The 15,213-nt window shown below is 39.1% G+C and overlaps 1 protein-coding gene across 2 annotated transcripts in view; it reads right to left on the reverse strand.

The window, feature by feature from the left end:
* Window positions 1-15,213, reverse strand: part of LOC109431757 (uncharacterized) — a 491,594-nt gene that overhangs the window by 133,409 nt on the left and 342,972 nt on the right. The window contains exon 3 of one of the 2 annotated variants that reach the window (XM_029869039.2): window positions 2,374-2,467. The exons of the other annotated variant lie outside the window; for it this stretch is intronic. The gene's annotated coding sequence lies outside the window, so the exon portion shown is untranslated. The remainder of the gene's footprint in view (window positions 1-2,373; window positions 2,468-15,213) is intronic. 2 annotated transcript variants of the gene reach the window in all.

Here is a 15,213-nt window from a genome sequence, read left to right on the forward strand (position 1 = left end):
AATTCAATTATATCTTTTCATAAGCACAATTCAACTGTTAGCTATAAGGAAAAATAGGTATTTAAGTAATTATTCAAGTAATTTCACTATAAATTGGTTTCATTACAACTGTACGCCTTTGCACGTCACTACACAGATCTACTTTGACAGATCTCTTTGTCATTTCTCTTCTTAATTTTCATATCATTTAGTTGCACTGCAGTTGCGGCAACAACCTCTATAATAGTATTAAAAAAATATCCTCCAATATTAAGAAGATAGTGGCGCATGGATTGTTTCTTGATAGTGATCAATAATAATAAGGTCCAACATTTTTTTTTGCACAGCTCAAATTTTCACAAGAATCAGAAAGTTCCAGACTAATAACTCATAAATTTGAAGTTTTGATCCTTCCCTTTCTAGGAGACATTAGAAATTCTGAAAAATTGAAAAATCAATCGCCGTTTCGGCTGAATTCACGAAATAAAAAAGGAAAGGGGCTTTAAGAGTTGTGCAACATCAAAATTTCATGAAGATCCATCTATTCATGTTCTTGAAATAGTGCTTTTACGAAATTGTGAGTTTAATATTTCTTATATTAAACTCCAAGAATCCAAATACATACTATATTGTACAGCTGATGATTTAACGAAGCCGATTAGGGTAATGACGTCTTCGAGGAAGTTTTCCACTACAACAACTCACTTTTAAATGATCATTCCACCTGAAAGTGCGATAGGAAATTTATTTTTCCAAATTTTCCATGATATAAGGTTAAATGGAGTTGTAAAAAACGTTGCTCTAAATAATTTTATCGGCGATCATTTATTGACGATCCCAAAAAAATATCTGTTGACTCTTGTGTAAGTGCGAATGCAACTTTTACACACTGGGCCAGGTGCCAGTTGTTACATAAATGCAACATTATTCCACAGTTTTTACGAATTCGAATTTGAAACCTAAGTCCACTTATAAAAACTGAAGGTTTGGACTTTTTAAAATATTAAAAAGATATAAAAGCAATGCCCACATAATTGAGAAACAATCAAGAACGGAAACGAACCTCTGATTTTCCCAAATTTTACTGCAGGCGGGTATGTGTATACATGCAGGCGTATACCCTAATGCTGTTGCATGTCGTTACCGGAGAGCATGGAAATGTATGAAGAAAACATGACGTGATTTACAAAACTGCAGATGTGATGCAGATTGTGATGGATAAATGTCTCAGCTTCCAATTGATGTAAAATTTTTGAAACTCGGTGGTTGCTAACATCGTTAAAAAAAGTTTTGGTATAAAAAATCAATATGGCCGACCCAACTTTTCACTGTAAATAGTAGCTCTATCTTTCCTCTTTTCAACAACGTTTTGTTTTGAGGGAGTTTTTGCAAATCAAGACAGTTGAAATGAGCAACATTTGATGAGAGGTCCGCAAAAATTGTTGCGGCTCTAGCTATCGGGGGTCCATCAATTTGAGTAACTAAAAGCATTATCCTTAATTTTTGGCTAGGACTTTCAGAAAATCGCCACCTTAATCATTTTTAAAGACAAAGTGTAAATAGTAAGACGGTCTCAATGAGACTTAAACTGGGGTCAGTTAAGCTAAATCTCAAGTACTAATGAGTGTGAATCTGACCAAATTAGCTGAAACTCTTCCATGTACCTACCAACCGTAATCACAAAACGCAAGCGTGCGCTCTCATTGACCCGCTTTAAAGCAGTGCGATTCCATCAAATTCCGCACCAAATTTTACGTATCTCCCCAGGTAGATCTTTCAGCTCGGTTTAAAAAGTGAAACCGCATCCCTATCGAACACCAGCGCAAGCACATCTTTCTGACCCACAACACTCCCGCATTGCTTTATTTAGTTGGACCCCTGCCTGCCTAGCCTAGTTGCTGCGGGCGGGCAGGTGATGGGAAACTGGCTTCTTCTGCGATTCTGTCCGATCCGTCCCACCGAAAGTGAGATTAGATTCCGCGGAACCGTGATCCGGGCCAAATCATAATCTCGTTCGTTACTCGATCGTCAAGAGCAACGGGGGAAGATGAGTAGTGTGAAATGGATCTGTCACTTGGCAAATTTATTTTCATTCACCCCTTGCGGGGAACGACGACGCGCGGGTTGTCACGATCGCGATTTGAAGCGCCTGCGCGGTGAGAGATGATTGATCTATATACGGACGGATTGTTTGCGTTGGACGCGTAGGGTGACCAGGTTGTTCCGAATTTCAACCGTTATTCAAAAAGTTCAACAAATGTTTTTAGGGTTGGCAATAGGATATCAGCGAGTAGCTGGGACAGGTTATGGGCCCAGAGGGGCCTCATAAACTCGCAAATAATGAATGCGATCAGTAGAAAGCTGGTCACTTCGGACTTAAAAAGAGGAACTTACCGTAATTCGTTGCAGTTAGCTTCGGTGAGGACGCGCAGAAGGCAACATCGGTGACAGCACGAGTTGAGATCATAAATTGTCATTTCATGTGGACCTACGGGGAAAAACGGAGAAAACAAGAAAAAAGTGTGAATGTTTTGGGTTGATTGTTATCGTTTTGGTTTTTGTTTAGGAGACATCAGGAACGGAGTGGGACTTTCCCTCGCCATGGATCAATCGCCGCTGCTGTGCGCACGATCCTACCTTCCGAGACCATGAGCGAAATTCTTTTCTCATGCATGGACGATTACGACCGATCGCTATCATCGCGGGTCTAGGGCCGTCATCATCATCGTCATCGCCACGCCGCGCCGGTATGGAGCATTGCGGTCGATCGTCGTCGTCGCGGCGCGGTAGTGTAAAAGCGTGAACATAAATTATTCACAGCCGCACAATATTGGTCGTTTGAGACTCTGTGTTGCTGTTGAGTTGGAGAGTACGTACTAGGCAGCAGCGACGAGATTTGAGATTGATAATGGGTTAACATGGACGGGCTGGGCCCGGCTAGGCCGGGTGTGATGTGTGTGTCTCTCTCTCTATGGGCGGAAAATATGGACCATGTAGGAAGCCAGGACGACACAGTACCTTACCAGAAGGTAGTAGCTTTGCTGCGACGCGCAATAGCCAGAAGCCAGCTCTATGAATATGAGAAGGCATGGTCGAGATTGGAGGCGCGATAGCGATTCGATGGTTACGCTTTTACCTCTGTCGGCGGGACCGATCGCGATCGGCCCACTGAGAGAGCGTGGGAGCGTGAATTTTTAGATGTCTATGGTATCTGCTGTAGTTGGCTAGCTCAAAGGTTGGTCTTACACTACTCAAAGTGTGGAATTGTTGAGATGCAGGTAGGGTTTAATAGCTTCTTTAAGAATTTAACTGATCAATGCTCAACATTCCTGGAGGATTTCAAAAGATATTCATGAACAAATTTCCATAAAAATCAATGTTAAAACTTTCAGCATGGATGAGAGAATTCTGGAGAAACTTCAGAAGAGATTTGAGAAAATCTCAAGAGTGCTTTCTAAAGAAACTCCTGGAGTAATTTCTACAGCAGTGATGTCCAAAGGAATTCTGCAGTATTGCTGCAATAATACCTGGAAAAGTGTCTGGAGAGATTACTCCAAAACATTTGGGAATGGTTACTGTGAAATTACAGGAAGGATTTCTGAAGCAATTCCCTTAGTGATTTTTGGAGACATTTCTATAGCCATCACTGAAGAGATTTATGGCAGAAGTTTTTAAGTAAATTCGGAAAAATATTTGAAGAATTTTAAGAGAGAACTTCGAAAACTCCTGTAGAAATTTCTGGAGAAATATAAGGAGAGAACTCTGGATAAATCCATGTAGATTTTTTTCGAGAAATTTATGGGCAATTTTCTGCAGACATTTCTGTAGTATATTCCCGCAGTAATGCCAATATGAATATCCGAAGAAAATCAGATTTTTTTTTCTGGAGAAATTCCTTAATTTTCGGAGAAGTTTTTGAATAGGGTAAATCGCCAACTGTTGCACGACTTAAAATTCACAATTTTTTTCACACTTCATGCTTTTGTTATGATGTGAGCAACAACTGGCGAATTACCCTAAGTTTCGAGAAAAATTCTTTAAATTTCGATTGAAATGATCCGTCAAGACTTGTGGAGTTATTTTTAGAAAGATTTCTGAAGAAATGGTTGATGACCTCTAAAGAAAGATATAAAAGGCACACGACCATCTTCGGCCAGAGGTTGCACAAACTGAATAATCACTAACTTTGGACAACGGAAAATGTACAAAAAGTTTTCACCGACTGGAGCGAGAATCGAACGCACACTCCAAAGACTTCGGGAGTAATCCAGACGGAATTTCCGGAGAAACACTGACAGAATTTACGGAAAAATTCTGGTTGGATTTCCAACGAAATCCAGACGAGAAACGGAAATGGGATTTCCGATGAAGTCCTGATGGGATTTTCGAATAAATTCTGATCAGATCCCCGAAGAAATCCGAACAGCTTTCTGGAGAAAACCTGAAGGGATTTTTGGAAAAATCCTGAAAAGATTTTAGGAGAAATCACTAGAGAAATATCAGAGGAGAGATTTCAGAACAAATCTCTGGAGAAATTTCAGAAGAAATCACTGGAGAGATTTCAGGCAAATCTCTGGGAGATTTTAGGAAAATCTCTGGGAGATTTTAGGAAAATCTCTGGGAGATTTTAGGAAAATCTCTGGGGAGATTTCAGGGAAATCTCTGGGGAGATTTCAGAGAAATCTCTGGGGAGATTTCAGAGAAATCTCTGGGGAGATTTCAGAGAAATCTCTGGGGAGATTTCAGAGAAATCTCTGGGGACATTTCAGAGAAATCTCTGAGGAGATTTCAGGGAAAACTGCGGAGATTTCTGGGGAATACTCTGTAGAGATTTCAGGTGAAACCTCAGGAGAGATTTCAGGGGGAATCTAGAGAATCTAGGGGAAAACTCTGGAGAGATTTCAGATAAAATCTTAGGAGAGATGTCAGGGAAAATCTCTGGAGAGATTTCAGAAGAAATCTTTGGGGAGATTTCAGGGGAATCTCTGGGGAGATTTCAGGGGAATCTCTGGAGAGATTTCAGGGAAATCTCTGGAGAGATTTCAAGGAAATCTCTGGAGAGATTTCAAGGAAATCTCTGGAGAGATTTCAAGGAAATCTCTGGAGAGATTTCAGGTAAATCTCTGGAGAGATTTCAGGGAAATCTCTGGAGAGATTTCAGGGAAATCTCTGGAGAGATTTCAGGGAAATCTCTGGAGAGATTTCAGGGAAATCTCTGGAGAGATTTCAGGGAAATCTCTGGAGAGATTTCAGGGAAATCTCTGGAGAGATTTCAGGGAAATCTCTGGAGAGATTTCAGGGAAATCTCTGGAGAGATTTCAGGGAAATCTCTGGAGAGATTTCAGGGAAATCTCTGGAGAGATTTCAGGGAAATCTCTGGAGAGATTTCAGGGAAATCTCTGGAGAGATTTCAGGGAAATCTCTGGAGAGATTTCAAGGAAATCTCTGGAGAGATTTCAAGGAAATCTCTGGAGAGATTTCAAGGAAATCTCTGGAGAGATTTCAGGTAAATCTCTGGAGAGATTTCAGGGAAATCTCTGGAGAGATTTCAGGGAAATCTCTGGAAAGATTTCAGGGAAATCTCTGGAGAGATTTCAGGGAAATCTCTGGAGAGATTTCAGGGAAATCTCTGGAGAGATTTCAGGGAAATCTCTGGAGAGATTTCAGGGAAATCTCTGGAGAGATTTCAGGGAAATCTCTGGAGAGATTTCAGGGAAATCTCTGGAGAGATTTCAGGGAAATCTCTGGAGAGATTTCAGGGAAATCTCTGGAGAGATTTCAGGGAAATCTCTGGAGAGATTTCAGGGAAATCTCTGGAGAGATTTCAGGGAAATCTCTGGAGAGATTTCAGGGAAATCTCTGGAGAGATTTCAGGGAAATCTCTGGAGAGATTTCAGGGAAATCTCTGGAGAGATTTCAGGGAAATCTCTGGAGAGATTTCAGGGAAATCTCTGGAGAGATTTCAGGGAAATCTCTGGAGAGATTTCAGGGAAATCTCTGGAGAGATTTCAGGGAAATCTCTGGAGAGATTTCAGGGAAATCTCTGGAGAGATTTCAAGGAAATCTCTGGAGAGATTTCAAGGAAATCTCTGGAGAGATTTCAGGTAAATCTCTGGAGAGATTTCAGGGAAATCTCTGGAGAGATTTCAGGGAAATCTCTGGAAAGATTTCAGGGAAATCTCTGGAGAGATTTCAGGGAAATCTCTGGAGAGATTTCAGGGAAATCTCTGGAGAGATTTCAGGGAAATCTCTGGAGAGATTTCAGGGAAATCTCTGGAGAGATTTCAGGGAAATCTCTGGAGAGATTTCAGGGAAATCTCTGGAGAGATTTCAGGGAAATCTCTGGAGAGATTTCAAGGAAATCTCTGGAGAGATTTCAGGGAAATCTCTGGAGAGATTTCAGGGAAATCTCTGGAGAGATTTCAGGGAAATCTCTGGAGAGATTTCAGGGAAATCTCTGGAGAGATTTCAGGGAAATCTCTGGAGAGATTTCAGGGAAATCTCTGGAGAGATTTCAGGGAAATCTCTGGAGAGATTTCAGGGAAATCTCTGGAGAGATTTCAGGGAAATCTCTGGAGAGATTTCAGGGAAATCTCTGGAGAGATTTCAGGGAAATCTCTGGAGAGATTTCAGGGAAATCTCTGGAGAGATTTCAGGGAAATCTCTGGAGAGATTTCAGGGAAATCTCTGGAGAGATTTCAGGGAAATCTCTGGAGAGATTTCAGGGAAATCTCTGGAGAGATTTCAGGGAAATCTCTGGAGAGATTTCAGGGAAATCTCTGGAGAGATTTCAGGGAAATCTCTGGAGAGATTTCAAGGAAATCTCTGGAGAGATTTCAAGGAAATCTCTGGAGAGATTTCAAGGAAATCTCTGGAGAGATTTCAGGGAAATCTCTGGAGAGATTTCAGGGAAATCTCTGGAGAGATTTCAGGGAAATCTCTGGAGAGATTTCAGGGAAATCTCTGGAGAGATTTCAGGGAAATCTCTGGAGAGATTTCAGGGAAATCTCTGGAGAGATTTCAGGGAAATCTCTGGAGAGATTTCAGGGAAATCTCTGGAGATCTGGAGATCTGGAGATTTCAGAGGAAATCTCTGGAGAGATTTCAGGGGAAATCTCTGGAGAGATTTCAGGGGAAATCTCTGGAGAGATTCCATCGGAAATCTCTGTAGGGATTCCATTGGAAATCTCTGGAGAGATTCCATTGGAAATCTCTGGAGAGATTCCATTGGAAATCTCTGGAGAGATTCCAGGGGAAATCTCTGGAGAGATTTTAGGGGACATCTCTGGAGAGATTTCAGGGGAAATCTCTGGAGAGATTTCAGTGGAAGTCTCTGGAGAGATTTCAGGGGAAATCTCTGGAGAGATTTCAGAGGAAATCTCTGGAGAGATTTCAGAGGAAATCTCTGGAGAGATTTCAGAGGAAATCTCTGGAGAGATTTCAGAGAAAATCTCTGGAGAGATTTCAGGGGAAATCTCTGGAGAGATTTCAGGGGAAATCTCTGGAGAGATTCCATCGGAAATCTCTGTAGAGATTCCATTGGAAATCTCTGGAGAGATTCCATTGGAAATCTCTGGAGAGATTCCATTGGAAATCTCTGGGGAGATTCCAGGGGAAGTCTCTGGAGAGATTTCAGGGGACATCTCTGGAGAGATTTCAGGGGACATCTCTGGAGAGATTTCAGGGGAAATCTCTGGAGAGATTTCCAGAGCAACCTCTGGAGAGATTTCCGAAGCAATCTCTGGAGAGATTTCCTGAGAAATCTCTGGAGAGATTTCCGGAGCAACCTCTGGAGATTTCCGGAGCAACCTCTGGAGAGATTTTCGGAGAAATCTCTGGAGAGATTTTCGGAGAAATCTCTGGAGAGATTTTCGGAGAAATCTCTGGAGAGATTTTCGGAGAAATCTCTGGAGAGATTTTCGGAGAAATCTCTGGAGAGATTCCCGGAGCAATCTCTGGAGAGATTTCCGGAGAAATCTCTGGAGAGATTTCCGGAGAAATCTCTGAAGAGATATCCGGAGAAATCTCTGGAGAGATTTCCGGAGCAATCTCTGGAGAGATTTCCAGAGCAACCTCTGGAGAGATTTCTGGAGCAATCTCTGGAAAGATTTCTGGAGAAATCTCTGGAGAGATTTCCGGAGAAATTTCTGGAGAGATTTCCAGAGAAACCTCTGGAGAGATTTCCGGAGAAACCTCTGGAGAGATTTCCGGAGAAATCTCTGGTGGCATTTCAAAAGATTTCATGGGAAAACTTTAGAGAGATTTTAGGGAATACCGCTGAAGAGATTTTAAGTGAAATTTCTGGAGAGATTTTAGGGAAAATCTCTGGAGCGATATCAGAAGAAATTCCTGGAAAGTTTTCAGGAGAAATGACTGGAATATTTTAGGAGATATGTCTAAAGGGATTTCAAGAGATTTCAGGTGAATCTTAGGAAGGATTTCTGGCGAGATCTGTGGAGAAATTTCATGAGAATTCTCTGGAGACATTTCAATGAAAATCTCTGAGTAGACATATTATTCAGCAATGGATCAATATGTTAACAAATGTTGCTCTCCCGGTGAGCTATTAACTTGAAAATTACATTAAAGCACTGCCCACCAGTCACTTTTCACTCCGAGTAACTCAGCACAATCAAACTAACTGCTCCAAGTCAAGTACCAGCAAATTAATTATAAATCACACACAGAAACATTCCACGCAACTCTTCCCGCCCAGGGGGCGTCTAGTCTCCCAAGAACCGAACGGTCAACCTACTCTTAGGTACATGTGTGCATGCAGTGCATGTAGTGCAAATGACTTTCCTGCTGAGAAACAGACTGGGGCTGCGGCTGCCCGGCAGAAAAGGGCATAAATTCAATAAGACCGCACAAAACCAAATTAAAATATCATAGCATTACGAATTTGAGAAATTATCCACACTAGATACCGGTCGGTCCCTCCGAACCATGGGAAGGCACTAGCATGCATACATATATGCCTGAGGAGCCCTCAATCCTCCATAGGAGAGCAAATATCGCACTCCAGGGCCTCCGTCGGTGTGGACTCCGAGACTTTACCTAGTCCGCAATGCAAAGTTGGTCATTAATCAGCGGGGGGACGCATTAGTTGGGGCCCGGTGGCGTCTTGGTTTGTGGTCGGACGATGCTCTTGTTTTTCGGTTAATGCACATACCTGTTGGTATGTGTTCGACGGCGCTGCGAGTGATTCTTGCCGACTACCACTTCATAGATAAAACCCATTAATGGATTCGTGAATGAAGTTGCAATTGCATCGGGCCGCGCTATTCTTCGGGTGCTTCTGTTAATGGTTACATTAAAACACTTAAAATCGCTACGAAGTCGATGAAAACACAGTCACTCCTGTGTGCGAAACTGCCCTCGACAATCAAACTTTTTCATTCATCATCCGGCAATCAAAGCAAATTCATTAACGACTGTGCGGTCTAATGAAATAATAAAAACCAGCAAATCGAGATACCAATCATCAAAGTGTGTACGGTGCAGATATTTCCACACATTTTTTTTTTTACTTTTATGAATTGCTACGACCTGCTCAAATGCGAGGGAAATAGAGGCGGTCCCGGCAATCAAAATGGAAATGTTAATAAAAATCAATTCGCAGTTTTTGCTCCGCTTTTCGTCGTGCATATGTACGTGTGCAGTGCGGAAGATGATAAATTACCAATTGATGATGGAGTGGATTCTTATCGCTGCGTTGATAAATTAATGTGCAGTTCAAGTAACGAATGGCGATGTTTTCGTTGGTTTATTGCCATCATAACGGAATAATTACTTGTTTGAAAAAGCCATAAAATTGCTTCAACTGAAATGTTACTGGACACTGACTTGAACAAGATGTGGTAAAGTTTCTAGCAGAATTTATAAACAAGTTTATTACTGCGTCTTTTTTTTTGTTCATTTTTGTTAATTTTTTTTTGAAAAAAAAATCAATTGGTGTTTTGTAGAGAAATCATATTTCTAAAGAAATTACTCAAAAATTAAAAAAAAATCTATAAATTCCATCAGAAGTTCTTCCAGGAAATCTTCTAAAAACAAAATACTTCAGGGTTTCCAGCAAATATTCACATGGAAATTAAGACATTTCTTAATTTACGAAGTTTTCTGTATCATTTTATGAATAATTTGAGAAGATTTTTCAAAATATTTATTCTGGTAATTTTCCAGAGATTTCTTCAGGAATTTTCCTAAGGATTTCAATGGATATCTTTGCAGGACTGTCTTCAAGATTGTTTTATAAGACTTCATCAAGAAAATCCAACAGGAATTCCTGTTAATACTCTCAGAAATTTCAGCAGGAACTTTTCCAGAGATACCTGCAGATATTCAGACAGAAATTCCTGCATGGATTCCTACGCGTATTCCTCCATGTTTTCCCATAAATTTCAACGAGATTTCCTTTACGGATTTCTTAAGAAATTTATTTGAAAATTTATCCAAATATATTTGCTTCAATTTTTTTTCTGGAATTCTGTCACAAAACTTGATGGGATACCTCCAGATGTCCTTCCAGAGAATGACTTCAGGGACTTATAAAGGCAATCGACAGAAGATTTGCTCATAAATTATTTAAGGGTTTCATTCAGAAATTTATAAACTATAAAAAATATCACCAGACTTAATTTTTGTATTTATAGGTTTTTTTAGGACGTATTTCATGTTTTCCTCTGCAAAATTCTTCAGGGATGAATGCAGAAATATCTACAAGAGTCAATTTTTAATTGCTTCTGCGGTTACACAAGAAATATCTTTTAAGACTGTTTCAGAAATTCGTCGAAGGATTTTTTTTTCGGAGATTCTTGCAGAAATTGCACAGAAAAGGCTGGACAAATTCTTGAAGAGATCCCTTAAAGAATTTTCAAATCAATCCCCAAGAACTTTTTTGAAGGAATTTCTGAAAGAATTCTCTGGAGATTCCTAAAACAAATTCTATAGTATATTCTGGTGGGATTTTGAACGAAATTCTCTGAAGCAATGTCTGAAGTAATCTCCAAAGAAATTCTTGAAGGAGTCCTTTATATACCTATGGAAGCATTTTTTAATGAATTGCATGAGAAACTTCTGTAGAAACGCTTGAGGAGATTTTGAGGGAAAACTCTTGAGAGAACTTATGGAGAAGTTTTTGAGAAAATCCTGGAGAGATTTCCAAAGAACACTGTTGAGGAAATTCCGAAGGAAGCTCATGAGGAATTTCTGAAGGATTTTAAAAAGTTGTGGATGAATTCCTGAAGAAATCTTTGAATACATTTATGAAGAGATCTCTGGAGCATTTTCCGAACGTTTCCTTAAAAGAACTTCTGGGTGTACTTCTGGAGTAAAACTTGGAATAATTTCTTGCATAATTACCGAAAGGATTAGTAGACTTAAATCCAAGAAGTAATTTTGGAAGTAATACCTGCAGGAAATCTTGTAGAAGTATAAAAAAAATCTTAGTGAGGAATTGTTAGAGAAAACATAAAAAATAAGAAAAGTTATGTGAAGATTTCAGGGGAGAGTTCTAGAAAAATTCATGCGTTGTTCATAAACTCGTGGACTCATTTTCGGTTATCTCAGACTCCCACTCCTTCTTCCTTGACTTTTGTTCTTACGAAAGTTTCGTAATTTGTATGGAGCTTGGGCTTTGGCCAGAATCCGCTCCCCCATAAGAATCTACTTAGTTCCCGGACAGGTCCTGTAAAGGTTTTTAGAGAATTTTTTGAATAATTTTCCGGAGAAATTTCTGTAAAATCCTCGAATGATAATCCCTTTTAGACATTCCTGGAGCAGTCCGAAGAAATACAGAAATTGTTTTCTGAAGAAATACGTCAATTTCTTGAGAAGTTAAGGATGGGTTTTTAAAGAAGCTCTTTGAATAATTCGTAAAGATTTCTAAAAAGAGATTTGTAAAGTGATTTATAGAGAAATTTCTGCAGATATTGCTGATGAACTCTAAAAAAGTTTTCTTGAGAAGGATTTATCCAAGATACATTTAACTGGAAAAACCTCTGATAAAATGATAGAAATATCTTCGGGGCAGTCTGGATCAATCCCTAAAGATTTCTGGAGCCAATTCATGTTGAGGAATTTGGAGAAATTAGTGTAAAGAACTCTAGAGAAATCTTGGAGGGATTTCTGGAGAAATTCTGGAGAGATGTTCTGTAGGTATTTCAAAAGCAATCCTGTTGGAACTTCTGAAGAAATTCTGAAAGAATTTCTGCAAAAGCCTGAAATGATTTCAGGAGAAAAAATCCTGAAAGAATTTCAGGAGGACTTTTGGAGGAGTTGGAAAAATGCTGTAAGAACTTTTGCAGAAATCCTGAAGAAATTTCTGGAGAACTCCTGATGGAATTTCTGGAGGCATCCCAAATAGAGTTTTTTGAAATGTCGAGAAGAAATTTTTGGGGAAATCCTAAGGGGTTTGTGGAGAAATCCTGAAGAGATATCTTGAGAAATTCTGGAGGGATATCTGAAGAAATCCTGAATGTTCCTGGCAAGATTACTAGAGAAAACTGGAGGAGTTTCTGGAGCTGTTGGCGAAACCCTCAGGGATTCCGAAAAAAAAAATCCAAACGCGATTTCCGAAGAAATCCTGACGCGTTTTCTGGTAAAATCCTCACGAGATTTCCGGAGTAACCCAGAAGGAATTTCAAGAGAAATATTGATGGAATTACTGTAGAAATCCTGAAAAAACTTAAAACAAAATCTTGAGGAACGACACATTATAAATCTTGGAGTAATTTCCGAAAGAATTTCTGAGAGAATCTCAGGACATATTCTTGCAGGATAACCGAAACAATTTCCATAATTCAATACAAGAGGCCTGAATAAATCCTAGAAGAAGTTTATGAACAATCCTTCGATGACTTCTAGGGGAACTTCCAGAAGAATTTCTTGAGATTTTTTTAGAGGAATTTCTGGAGCCAAGGAATTATTCCTGGAAGAATCTCTGGGAGTGTCCCTGGAAAAATCCCCGATAGGAACTTCTGGAGGATTTCCAACAAGTATTTCTGAAAGATTTCCTGAAAAATATTTCTGATTGATTTTCTGGAACAATCTTTCGGAGAACTCTTTAAAAAAAAATCACGAAAAAATCTTTATAAGAATGCTGAAATCTCTGGATGAATTTTTGAATGATTTTTTTGAAGAAAATCTTTGAATTAATACTTGAAGAAATCCGTGGACTAGTCCTTGAAACTCATGATGAAATGCCTGAAAGAATTCCTGTAAGAATTCGTTTAAAATTGTTGAAGTAGTGTATGATGGAATACATGTACGAATTTCTAATGCAATCCTTGAAGATTTTTTTTAAAGAAATCTAAGAAGGCATTTTTGAAGGAATTCTTAGAAGAACCATGGACCAGTTCCCAGATGAGTATTCTGGGTAATTCGTGAAATTACGCAAAAATCCCAAGGGAAATTTCAAATATTTTTTTAAAAGAAACACTGAAGGAATTCCTAGAGAAATTTTAAAAGAAAGGACAGGAATACATTCCAAATGGATACCTAGAGGAATTATTGGAAGAATACTTGCTGAAATCATCCTAAAAATTCCTGCGAAAATCTTCATTATGCGACAATTTCGAAAAAAACCCTAATTAATCCACCTAGCGGTGATGGTGCCTTTCTCGTGCTTTAAAATATCCTTTCAACAAAACTCGAGCGACATGTTGATGACATTGACAGGAATACAAAATGAAAACGGCTTGCTAAATCTACTCAATATGGATACATTTTATATTAGCATAACATCCAATATTCAGAAAATATAAGACAATGAGTGTAGAATTAGCAACTAGTTAAAATACACAAAAATAAAAACAAAAAAAATATAAGACAATGATCCAAAACTCAAACCAAACAAGTGTCATGAAGCCGCAAAATTTTGAAACGTCATTTTAGATTTTCCGGTCATCATTTTATGACTCCGGATATCTACCCCAACTAAACTAACCGCCATCTTGAACATTGAGACACCATCTTGGATGTTCTGGTAATCATTTTTGGACTCTGCACCTAAAATTACATAAAATAGTCGCCGTTTTGAATTTTGGCATGTCGTTTATGATTTTCTGGTTACCAGTTTTGAACGAAGACCGGCATTCTTCCCCATTCAAACTATAGTCATATTGCAGACCTTGTGAAACAGCGCACAGCTTGGGTTTTCTGATTATAAATTTTGAATTCTGAACATATTTTCATACAAAATATGCCCATAATGCAAGAATCAAAAATCCTATAAAATAGGCACTAACTTGAATACTGAGCCATTATCTTGGACTTTGGACCGCTATCTTAGATACTCTGGTGGACTCCGAACATATTTCCCATACCAAATACATTTATTTTACATAGTTTTAGAGCTCAAAATTCCTTAAAACAGCCACCATCTTCTGTTGACGCGATCAAATTCTTATTTTTCCATTCAACGTTGACCCATCCTGCAATAAATTAACACCTTAGGAATCTGAAATGGTACGATTTGATGAGATCGCTTTAGTTTTGTCTATATTTTGCTCTCATATATGAGAACTTAGACCTATTCGTCACTGTTGTTCATACCTAATGTTTATCAGGCCATTAAACAAAGCCACGATTTAATTTTTCACATGAACTTTGGTTCTGCTACACAACAGCTAGTCTCTGATGTGATCTAAGACTATTTTCTTGCTAACCGTTCATAAGATTATCAAAAAATCTGCGATCTGATGTGTCGTATGTATGGGTTTGGTTCATTTTAATATTTGATAATTTCCTGTGGTATACCCGGATCTGATACCGGTTGTCCCAATTATGGTCTGAGATTATTTTATTGCTAATTCTTCACCTTTACCTAATCACCGCGATTTGATATATCGCATGTATGGGTTTAATTCTCTTTTATTTATAACTACTTTCGAAGCCACAGCTGAACCCGCAACACTACCGGGAATCTAATGTGGTCTGACCCTATTTTTCCATCAGGTTGTCGATAAGTCGTGATCAGTCTTGTTGGAGATCACAGTCATTTGAACCTTTTCGTCGATATTCGGCCTCCTTTGTCTCCGACATTCGCAACACACTTTGTGGATTCGACTGTAATAGATTTTAGCTTGAAAATGGCTTTACAAAGCAATAATGGTGATCGATCAAGCACAAGGTGTCAAGTTCCAGAGCGGTAAAATTCTGGAAGAGTTTTTCCCACAGTTACCGAATCCCAACCGTTAACTGCTGTGCGGGAAAACTCCATCCGTCCGACAA

Source organism: Aedes albopictus, chromosome 3 (assembly GCF_035046485.1).
Source record: "Aedes albopictus strain Foshan chromosome 3, AalbF5, whole genome shotgun sequence".
NCBI classification, from domain to species: Eukaryota; Metazoa; Arthropoda; class Insecta; order Diptera; family Culicidae; genus Aedes; species Aedes albopictus.